This window comes from Heptranchias perlo, chromosome 12 (genome assembly GCF_035084215.1).
Source record: "Heptranchias perlo isolate sHepPer1 chromosome 12, sHepPer1.hap1, whole genome shotgun sequence".
NCBI lineage: Eukaryota > Metazoa > Chordata > Chondrichthyes > Hexanchiformes > Hexanchidae > Heptranchias > Heptranchias perlo.
The window spans coordinates 54,331,474-54,343,118 of NC_090336.1; the positions used below are offsets into that span (position 1 = coordinate 54,331,474).

General features: G+C 42.0%; 1 long non-coding RNA gene across 1 annotated transcript in view; it reads left to right on the top strand.

The window, feature by feature from the left end:
- LOC137327739 (uncharacterized) overlaps positions 1–7,751 on the top strand; it is a 174,026-nt gene extending 166,275 nt beyond the window's left edge. The window contains exon 3 of the long non-coding RNA XR_010964533.1: positions 7,073–7,751. This is a non-coding gene — a long non-coding RNA (uncharacterized lncRNA). The remainder of the gene's footprint in view (positions 1–7,072) is intronic.
- Positions 7,752–11,645: the final 3,894 nt, after the last annotated feature.

Consider the following 11,645-nt stretch of genomic DNA (forward strand, 5'->3'; position numbering starts at 1 on the left):
CCATTATTAAAAAAGTAATATTTTGTAGTCTTGACACTATAATGCAGTCAGAGTCAGGGTGCTATCTTTTCCTTATGTCTCTGTGATGCACCTTGGCACATTTTTCTATATTAGAAGCGTTATATGAATGCAAGTTGTTGTTATTTTCACTTGAAATGTGTTATTGCCAAATAACATAGCTCCAGTCATCCCATCCATTCTCTGTATAAATTGCCTAGTTGGAGGTCTGCTTGCTAAAAATCCTCAGTGTGTATACTTCAGGAAGGAACGATGTACCTGAAAAAGATCAAATCTTTAGTGTTTAAAATGAAAGTATTTGGCATGGAAGGTGGGCCAACACTTTAAGTGAGAAATCTATAAATTCAATCAATACAGGCATATCCATGTGCAACTGTGCGGGTGTTGATATGACTGTTCCCATTGATTACTGGTTGATATGAATGCCTAAAGTTCGTGGTGCTTCAACTATCAGCGGCGAGATCCTCAAAAAAGGTATCTTACATTCACTGCTCACTGTGTACTCACTGTGTCAGCTGTGGCTCAGTGGTAGGACACTGCTCTGTCGGAGGTGCTGCCCTTCGGATGAGACGTTAAACTGAGGCCCCATCTGTTCTCTCAGGTGGACACAAAAGATCCCATGGCACTATTTCGAAGAAGAGTAGTTCTCCCCCAGTGTCTGGGCAAATATTTATCCCTCAATCAACATCACTAAAAAAGCAGATTATCTGGTCATTATCACATTACTGTTAGTGGGATCTTGCTGTGCACAAATTGGCTGTCGCGTTTCCTACATTACGACAGTGACTACACTTCAAAAGTACTTCATTGGTTATAAAGCACTTTGGGACATCCTGAGGTTGTGAAACGCGTTATGTAAATCCAAGTTCTTTCGTTCTTTACTTCTTATTGTTTGCAGTGATAGTTTCCAGTTCCTTTCTTTGAATATTAAAATGGGTGAAAGTCCAGTAGTGACAAAGGCTAACATTTAAGCTAGGGAGTGAACTGAAAATATTACTGCAGAAATGATATAAGAAAAGTTCCCACGGTACATTCCTGACAAAACATAATCCAGTTTTCATAAATGCCACAATGCACTAAGACACAAATGCCACAGCAAAGATAAAGCAAATAGGAATTCCAACAAAAATATCAGAGTAGAAATTACTGTTAGGTTGTTACTGCATGAACGTTTAAGTTGCCTGTATCAACGTTCCTCTCTCTGCTACTTTAATGGAAGTGTTAAATGTTTTTAGTTGGAACTGAGAAGGCTGGCTCACTACTATATTAGGTAGCGCATTTACCGACTAGGCCAGCAAGGGAGCTAATAAGTGGCATTTGAATCACTTCCTCTGTATTTACAGGCCGGGTGCTGAATAAATGGACGCTTACCTAAATATGTGAGTCTAGACAATGGATATCGGAGACTATTGAACCAATGAGGCATCAGAGCTCAGTCTGATCTTGTCCCCATTTAACATCTGCAAACATAAACTTTCCAGCAGGAACCGTGGCTTTTTTCCCCCATTCCTTCACTAGGATTCCTGTTGGAAAGTCTGTTTGTGGATGTTGAATAAAGGAATAACGAAAGAAGTTAAGTAGTTTAAAATTTGATTTATTGGAATGGTTTGTTCTCAAATGGAATAATCTGCAAACAATATTTTTGTATGTCCCTACCCTTCTACTAGCCCTGAATTTTTTTCACATCTATTTTGTACTGCACAGTCAAGCAGGCAAGAGGCCTAGTATGTGACCATCTGTTATCTTGTTTATAGTAGAAGATAGAAGAAAAGTGAATGCTGAATTTGGTCACCGTAAACTGATGCCACTAGAATGAAGTGGAACTATTGTGGGTTTTAGGCACTATAAGGCTCTGCAATCACAGTCATGCCACTGAAGGCATAATAGCCTTGGAATAAATGAATTTGCCACACATAAACCATTTCATAATCACTGCATGCTTTCATTACTGCTAACTACTTTTTTTTATATAAACTTTATTTTATGATGCCAATCATTGCAAATGAAAAAGAGAACCTGGATTAAATAGCGCTTTGCCACATCCTTAGGACATCCCAAAAAAATTGCTTTTGAAGCTCAGTTGGTGTTGTTATTTAGGCAAACACGCAATCAATCTATAGACAGCAAAATCCCAGAAACTACGGAATGAGATGAATGATCAGTTAATCTGTTTTTTGGTGGTGTGGATGAAGGAGAAATGTTGGCCCTGGATACCAGGGGATGTCCCTGTTATTCTTCAAAATGCTCCATGGAATTTTATGGCATCCACCTGAACAGATGGGATGGGATTTAACATCTCGTCCAAAAGACGGCGCAGCACTCTCTCAGTACGGCACTGAGGTGTCCGCCCAGATTGTGTGCTCAAGTTTCTGCATTGGGCTGGACCCCAAACCTTCTGAATCCACGACAGGAGTGACACCAACTGAGCCAAACAGGAAAGGAGTCAAACATCGCAAGGCACTTCAAAGGAGCGTTGTCAAACAAAATTTGACCCCGAGCCACAAAAGGACAGGTTACCAAAAGCTTTGTCAAAGAGGTAGGTTTTAAGGAGCGTCTTAAAGGAGGAGCGAGAAGTAGAGAGGCGGGAAGATTTACACAAACTACTATTTTTTTCCTGCATAGTACAGTTTTGTTGCAATTTCTATTTACAAATAATTGCAATTGAACCATTAGGCCGGATGCATTGAGTAGTTGAGTTTTCAGTATGAATTATATCTGAGTGTCTTGTCCGGTTGCTTTCAGTGTGACTCCGCAGGTAAAATCAAACTGAATGCAGCCTCTTGGTACGTCACCTTCATGCTGCAATTCACAAGATTTTACTCGCCATTCACGACGTGTTCAGTTGGCTTCTTTTTTAAGCCCATAAACTATTTCTGAATGGAAAGCGGGAGGAAAGTTTGAAATAATAGCTGTAATTAGTTCCAAATACATTAGTAAGGCAATTGCTGAGCGGAATGAATGTGAAGCCTTGTAAATTTCAGCATATTGCCAGTCTGCTGACAATATTTGAAGACACACTTCACTCACTTCCTTTATTTTCGGGACTGATCTGTTAACAGTCGGGATAAGAGTTTTGGCCTTGTTGTCACCACCGGCCAATATTCAATGCATCACTCAATGACCATGCTTGAGGGCCTTGACCGTGGACCCTCCACCATCACAATGGGATGCCCCAGGACTCAGTTATGTACTGGACCCCACATATAGGTGGATCAAGCTTTGGCAGGGCTGCCCAAGACCATAAACGTCCTTCATTCACGCCCTAAGAAGCCAAACAGCAGATGCCAGGGGTTCATTCAACCAACGCCTAACCGCAGTCACAGAAGAACATGCTCACTTCCTTGCAGCTCCTCAGCTGTAATTAATTTTTGTTGGATAACATCAATAAGTTGATTGTGTCATTTGAGGCGATCTCACAAGAAGGGGCTGAAAATCTCATTTGATGCATGCATGTCACTGTATGGTATTTCTACAAGTTGTTAGGTGTTTGAAAGTTATTGGTTCCAAGTTGAGATACCTGCTGAATCACTGAAAGCAACTGTACAAAGCACTCGGGCATAATTCATACTGAAAACTCAACTACTTAATGTATCCAGCTTGATGGTTCAATCACAATTACTTGTAAATAGAAATTGCTGCCAAAACTGTACTATGCAGAAAAAAATGAGTAGTTTGCAATTTTGTGCATTAAAATTTGTGAAATCACAACCAGAATTGTTAGTTTTATGATCCAGTTACGTGTTCATCTCTAATCAACAGCGGCTCTAATAAATTGGGCCTATTGACGTAGGTTATATTAATAATAAAGGCCAGAACCACATTGTAATTATACATGCAAAGCATTTGTCAATGTTCATCCAGCTGCTTAGTGGGAAAGCCTCACTAGTGCTATCTTGACAAGCCTGGTCTAGCCTCAATAGGAGCGCGGCAGTCATTTCTACCCAGAGACTGTGAATGTTTTGTGTTCAATCAGACCAAAGGCTGTATTGTCTGTCTCTGTGTTGATGCAGGAGCCTAGCAGAACCATAGGGTGCACAGCTGGCTGAGAGAGCATCGGTGCAAGAACAGGGATGCCTGAAATGCCTAAGCCTAGAGGAGATCACTAAAGTGACAAGCATGGTCAGATAAGTTATTTGCATGTGAAATCCTTCTTAATCTCCACTGTTGTGATTTTCTGTCTATTTTGCCTCATCTTTTTCTTTCCGCTTTATTCCCACAGTCTTGCACTGCTTCCCCCACCCCCCCTCACTTTGGGAAAGGAGTACAGTGAAAAACGTTGCCAAATTAATTTTTAATTATAAGAACTATTACCTGCTTTATAATTTATCATTTAGATCCTAAATGAAGAATGTTCCCATTAGGGCTTAAGGTCTAAGCTGTAAATGTTGAGGCAATTAATATAGTCAATAGTCCTTAGAATCACAAATCCTTTACTATACTGGAACATAAAACGATCAGCTTTCCTCATCCCAAATAAATAAATTGTGCGTACGATATGTAGTGCAGAACATCTAATTTGAAATGCAATTAGACAAATACATTTTACGCATTTGTGGAACTCCTGGGGCATTGTTCACATTAAGTCATAATAAACTCAGCATACTTCCCCAACAGAGGTGGAGGTGAGGGTCATCTGGAGCTCCAGGCTGGGATCAAGGCCTGGGTTGTCCAAGAGAAAACCTTTTTTTCCAAAAATAAGTTGTACCGTGGCCCTTTTACAAAGGAAGCTGTGAGGGAGATGGAGGGGGTGGGAGGACTACATCACCTTTCTGGAAAAGGCCCCCAACTCCTCTGCGGGACTTTCTGGCCTAGTGTCAATGGTGAATTCCCCAGATGTGCCCATAATGCACCAACCAAATTAAGGGACCTCCTGCTGACCCCGTGAACTTCAGCGGGGTCAGTGGCAAAGGTCCTAGGCATGGATGTCTTGGCACTTATGTGGAGATGCACCTCTTTCCCCGTGAACTTTCGCGGTCAATGTGTTTGATAAGGAGAAGCGGATTATATGGTGTATTGGACAGTGCATTATTGTACTAATATATTTTAGATATTGTGGAAAATAAGAAGAATGCTGGTTAAAAGAAACACAAATGTAAAATAGATTAAATGGCACAGAGATATACAATAAAATGAATTTAATGCAAAAATAAAATGCAACTGCACATCGGAAATCTTTTATATAATTGTAGATTATTTTAATTCCAATTGCCTTTGTTCATAAGTTTAATTACAGATTATGAATAAAGGGAATTGGAGTTAAATAAACAAAATTGAAATGTATGAAATAATATATTAAAATACATATATGTGATTTGTAATGTATATATACGTGGTGATTTTATGAATGCTGCTAACGACCAGGGCTTCACTTGATGGCTTTGCATATTGGGAATCTGTAAGTGTGCTACGCATAAAATTCCCAATGGGTAAAGCTGCTTGACACTGTGTCAGTCTTGTCTCAGTGGTAGCAGTCTTGCTTCTGAGTCCAAAAGTTGTGGGTTCATGTCCCACTCTAGAGACTTGAGCACATAATCTATGCGGAGACTTCCCCGTGCAGTACTGAGGGAGTGCTACACTGTCGGAGCTGCTGTTTTTCGGGTGAGCAATAGACTGAGGCCCTGTCTGCCCTTTCAGGTGATAAAAAAATCACTTGGGCCTATTAGAAGAGGAGCAGGGGAGTTCTCATTGAGTCCTGGCCAACATTTATCCCCTACCCAACACACCTAAAAAACAGATTATATAGTCATTAACCTTATTGCTGTTTATGGGGAATAAAGTCTCCACTCGCAATCCGCTGGACTCCTTCCTCATCTCATGTCTGCACCCACCCACCTTCCTTCCCATTTCCTGTTTCTGCCATCATTATCCTCTTACGTCACTCACCACACCCTGGTTCTAGCTGCCCATCCATCCAGTCGGAAGCTGGCACTGTTCAACACCAGATGCAAGACATTTGAGGGGAGATCATGCTTGGCCTGGGAAGATGAGACCTGAGCAGATCTCAAGTCTGGCAATGGCGAGTTTGGGGAGAGACCAGGAGTGGGGAGGTTGAGTACACGACCAGGAGAGAGGAACGTCGATTCTCCATCCAACCCTACTCCATGCTGCCACACCATGGCTCGCCCTCCCAGTGCTGCCAAATCCCAGGACCTTCTGCCCAATACTCTCAGACCCTAAGAGTCATCTTTCAAATTCTGCCAAACCCCAAGACCCTCCCTGGTGTTACCAGCCTGTGGGCCTCTATTCCCAAATGTGCCACAGCTCAGGCACCCCATTCTAAAGCACCTTTACTGTATTGTCAACTGTACTGATAGATCATGAGGACCCCACTGCACAGTATCTCCATTCCCTGGTATGCCCACCCAGTGCTATCTAACCCAGGAGCCTGTCCCATCGCTTCCAGACCCCAATCTATCCCCTTCCTTCTTGCTCTTACATTTAATACCTTCTCACCACTCAACCCAAATTCCCAACCTGCACCCTTGACCCATCACACACACATCAAAATCCAACACAACACCATCTCCTATGAAAATAAATCTTCCACTTAAACACTATAGGGGTAATTTTCCAACGCTGTGCACACAGGGGTGAGCCTTATCCGCTGGGAGTGCATAGCATAAATTCAGGCATTCTCTGTGCACAGCGATGTTTGAATGATTGGAAAATTATGCACAGCACATGTCCGAGTTTCTGATGTGCGCTGCCGGTTGAACTCAGAAAATTAGCTCTTATGCTTCAACCTCCTGCTTCACGACACACTTGGTGTTGGATACTCACCAGCACAAATACAATGTCCAGCCCACCACACTAACTGATACTCACATAAGTATAAAATTCTGTCAATATTTTTATTATATTTATACACCAAATACAACATGCAAATGATATCAAACGAACACATGTAAAAATATTAATCTACACAAATAATATTATGGCTAACTTTGCTAAAGAAAGAAAGAACGAAAGAAGGAAAGAACTTACATTTATATAGTGCCTTTCACAAGAAACATAAGAAATAGAAATAGAACGTTGTCTACCTCATACGTTGCAGGAAAGGATGCCCCAGAGCATGGTACATTGGCGAGACCATGCAGACGCTGCGACAACGGATGAACGGACACCGCGCAACAATCGCCAAACAGGAGGGTTCCCTCCCAGTCGGGGAACACTTCAGCAGTCATGGACATTCATCCACCGACCTTCGGGTAAGCGTACTCCAAGGCGGCCTTCGAGACACACGACAACGCAAAATCGTCGAGCAGAAATTGATAGCCAAGTTCCGCACCCATGAGGACGGCCTCAACCGGGATCTTGGGTTCATGTCACGCTACACGTTACCCCACCAGCGAACAAATGTTATCTGATTTTAATATAACGGGTCAGTTGCTGTCTTTTCTATGTTTCTACCTCTCTATCTCTGTTTTTTTTTTTGTTTGTTGTTTTTTTTTGTTTGTTGTTTTTTTTTGGTGATTTGTATATTCTGTGAGACCTGGCAGGTAACACCTGTCTGTCTGCACACTGATTGCCTTGGCAACGGGCAGTTGAAAAAACTGTCTGTAATCACCAAGCATTGTTCTGTGAATTATAAATGCGATTTCATTTCGAGGACTTCATTTCACATCGTTCACCTGACGAAGGGGGAAGCCTCCGAAAGCTTGTGAATTTAAAATAAAATTGCTGGACTATAACTTGGTGTTGTAAAATTGTTTACAATTGTCAACCCCAGTCCATCACCGGCATCTCCACATCATAAGAAATAGGAGCAGAGTAGGCCATAGGGCCCCTCGAACCTGCTCTGCCATTCAATAAGATCATGGCTGATCTTTGACCTCAACGCCACTTTCCCACTCGAGCCCCATATTCCTTGATTCCCTTAGAGTCCAAAAATCTATCGATCTCAGCCTTGAATATGCAAAATGACTGAGCATCCGCAGCCTCTGGGGTAGAGAATGCCAAAGATTCACAACTCTCTGGGTGAAGAAATTCCTCCTCATCTCAGTCTTAAATGGCTGACCCTTTATCCCGAGACTATGCCCAGAGTTCTAGACTCTCCTGCCAGGGGAAACATACTCTCAGCATCTACCCTGTCAAGCCCTCTTAGAATTTTATATGTTTCAATGAGATCACCTCTCATTCTTCTCAACTCCAGAGACTATAGGCCCATTCTACTCAATCTCTCATCATAGTCCAACCCTCTCATCCCAGGAATCAATCTAGTGAACCTATGTTGCACCCCCTCTAAGGCAAGTATATCCTTCCTTAGGTAAGGAGACCAGAACTGTACACAGTACTCCAGGTGTGATCTCACCAAAGCCTTGTACAAATGTAGCAAGACTTCCTTACTCTTGTACTGTAACCCCCCTTGCAATAAAGGCCAACATGCCATTTGCCTTCCTAATTGCTTGCTTTCACAACCTCAGGACATCCCAAAATGCCTTAAAGCCAATGAAATATTTTTTGAACTGTTATTCTCTTCCCACATCTCCTCCTACCTTTCAGCCTATGCCTTCTCCCTTTCCCCCCTCATCCCTAGTCCTCAACACAAACTTTCCAAATTCCAGCCCATTTTAAAGCACCTTTACTGTATTTGTCAACTGTATACAAGCACAGTATAAGCACCTAAAGCAATTGTCAGTTCCTCCCTCAGCACAGGGAAACTTGGATAAGGATCATAGAGTTTAGGCAAGCTATTTGACTGCTGTGGAATCACAGCTGATCTTGATCCTGTTCTCAGCCACCCTATATACGTACAATTTTTAGCAGCAGATTAGAAGATAGAAATCAGGGTACGAACCCTGCTTGACCTTCCCTCTTCCAAACCCCAGGGCACTGAGACCAACTAGCTTTAACTGAGCTTAGTGAACTCTGCACAGCTTTTTGGTCTGTACTATATCGGGCGGGGAGGGGGGGGTGCATTTATCCAGTGAGCCATTGGCATGCCATATGTGGAAATTTGACATTGGACAGTACTAGGATCAGGTAACTCATCAACTCAACATGTGTTTGAATTTTTCTTGCCTGCTCAGGTCTGCAGTTTTTAAAGTTTAATGCACGTGAGTGGAAGCAGGAAACTTGAGCACTTCAACTATAAAATCAATATATAATAACGTAATGCAGGTGCTCTCCCCCCAGAAACCTGCATATCACCAGTTTCTTTTATTTACTGCCGGGCACAGATCTTAACAAGAACATGTGGTACTGTGGCACTCCCTTATTAGGAGAACTTCCAGTGAGAAAAATGTTTCCTTTATTCGAACATTCCTAATAAAAAAGCACTGTTAAAATGTGTGCACTGATGATTGTCAATGACGTGTCCGGTAAGAAATGGACTCATTACTTTACATCTTTAACAGCCGGATTTCATTAGGTGGGAAGAGGATGTAAAACTGGCCCATTAAACCTCCATGGCACTATATCATGGTATGGTATGATATGTAAAATCTACTTAAAAAGCCATGAAATATGCTTGACAGTATGAAAGTAATCAGGACTGATCACAGACTCAGAACACTTAGCCAACTCCATGAAGCTTGGAATATTGCATTTGTAATAACACTGTGTTGTAATTGGACATGAAAAAGTACTTAGACATAATGTAATGTAGCTTAAATTCATATGTCATTGATACAACAATAACAACAGCTTACATTTATTTAGCACCTTTAACGTAGTAAAACGTCCCAAGGAGTGTTATCAAACAAAATTTGACACTGAGCCACATAAGGAGATATTAGGAAAGGTGACCAAAAGCTTGGTAAAGAGGTAGGTTTTAAGGAGCGTCTAAAGGAGAGATGGGTTGAGAGGTTTGAGGAGGGAATTCCAGAGCTTAGGGCCTCGGCAGCTAAAGGCTCGGCCACCAATTGTGGAGCGAAGAAAATCAGGGATGCGCAAGAGGCCAGAATTGGAGGAGCGCAGAGATCTCTGAGGGTTGTTGGGCTGGAGGAGGTTACAGAGATAGGGAGGCGTGAGACCATAGAGGGATTTGAAAACAAGGATTTAAAAACTGAGGCTTTGCTGGACTAGGAGCCAATGAAGGTCAGTAAGCACAGGGGTAAACGGGACATGCTGTGAGTTACAATACGGGCAGCAGAGTTTTGGGTGAGCTCAAGTTTACGGAAGGTGCAAGGTGGGAGGCCGACCAGAAGAGCATTAGAATAATACCAAAACTGAGAGGTTATTACCAGAACTGAGAGTTATACCTAGCAGCAAAGATTGAGCAGGCTGGGTCTCTTTTCTCTAGAAAAGAGAGGACTGAGGAGTGACCTTAAAAAGGTCTTTATGAATATGAAAGGGTTTGATAAGATAGATGTACAGAAGATGTTTCTACCTGTGGGGGAGACCAGAACTAGGGGCCATAAATATAAGATAGTCACTAATAAATCCAATAGGGAATTCAGGAGAAACTTCTTTACCCAGAGAGTGGTTGGAATGTGGAACTCGCTACCGCAAGGAGTAGTTGAGGTGAATAGCATAGATGCATTTAAGGGGGAGCTGGATAAACACATGAGGGAGAAAGGAATAGAAGGATATGCTGTTAGGTTAGATGAAGTAAGGAGGGAGGAGGTTCGTGTGGAGCATAAACACCGGCATGGACCTGTTGGGCTGAATGGCCTGCTTCTGTGCCGTACATTCTACCAAATTCTACGTACCTGTTAACTGTTATCATTTAACAACTGTGTCAAATCTCCTGTGCTCCAAGCACTCTTCAAAGTTTAACTGGAGCCAAATATAAATAAAATCAAGGATTTGAGGGAGCAAGACTAAGGCACGCTGTATGCATGTGCTATCTGTATATGCAACAAGACCAGGAACTGTCTCTTAAGTTCCAGCAACTAAAGTAAGGTAGTGCAGAACACTGGAAATCTGAAAGATAAGCAGAAAATGTTGAAAACACATATCAAGTGAGTCAGCATCTGTGAAGGGAACGGGTTTTATTTCGGGTGTGGACCCTTCTTCAGAAATGAAAAATAAGAGGTGGACAGACATACAGGGTAAGGAACCCATATAACCTTAGTTTAGAGGAATAGATAAGCTAAAATGAATCTAGAGAGGAGGATGGTAGAAAATAGTCAACACAATGGGAAAACCATTATGTTAGGAGTCAAAGATCAGTTAGGGAACAAATAGGACTATTGCAGGATGACTTGAGGATGGTTATAGATGAAAGAGGCATGAGAGAAGAGTCAAACAGAAATGTTGTATTTGTTCTTAACTGTGACTAAAGGTTAGCTCCGTCTCTTGCTAAGGAAATACGACTAAAACTCATATCATTTGCATGCAGATCTCCAGGGAAATGGTGTTAGCTAAACTAAACGGGCTCAAGGTCAGAAAATTAGCAGGGTCAGGTTCTCAAAGAAATGGCAGAGGTCTTGTGTGATGTCCCAGTGTATATTCTGAACAGCTCACTAAGAACCGGGATTGTGCCAGGTGATTGGGCAAAAGCACAAGTGCTCCCCTTATTCAGAAAGGAATTAAAGTCAAATCCTGGGAACATTTGATTAACTTGGAGAAATGGAGAAATTAATGGAAAGTATGATCAGAGATGCTATATATGAGCCCTTAGAATGTAGAGTGGTACAGGGTTCTTGTTTGGAAAGCTGAATTCATGTTTGACAAACCTGATC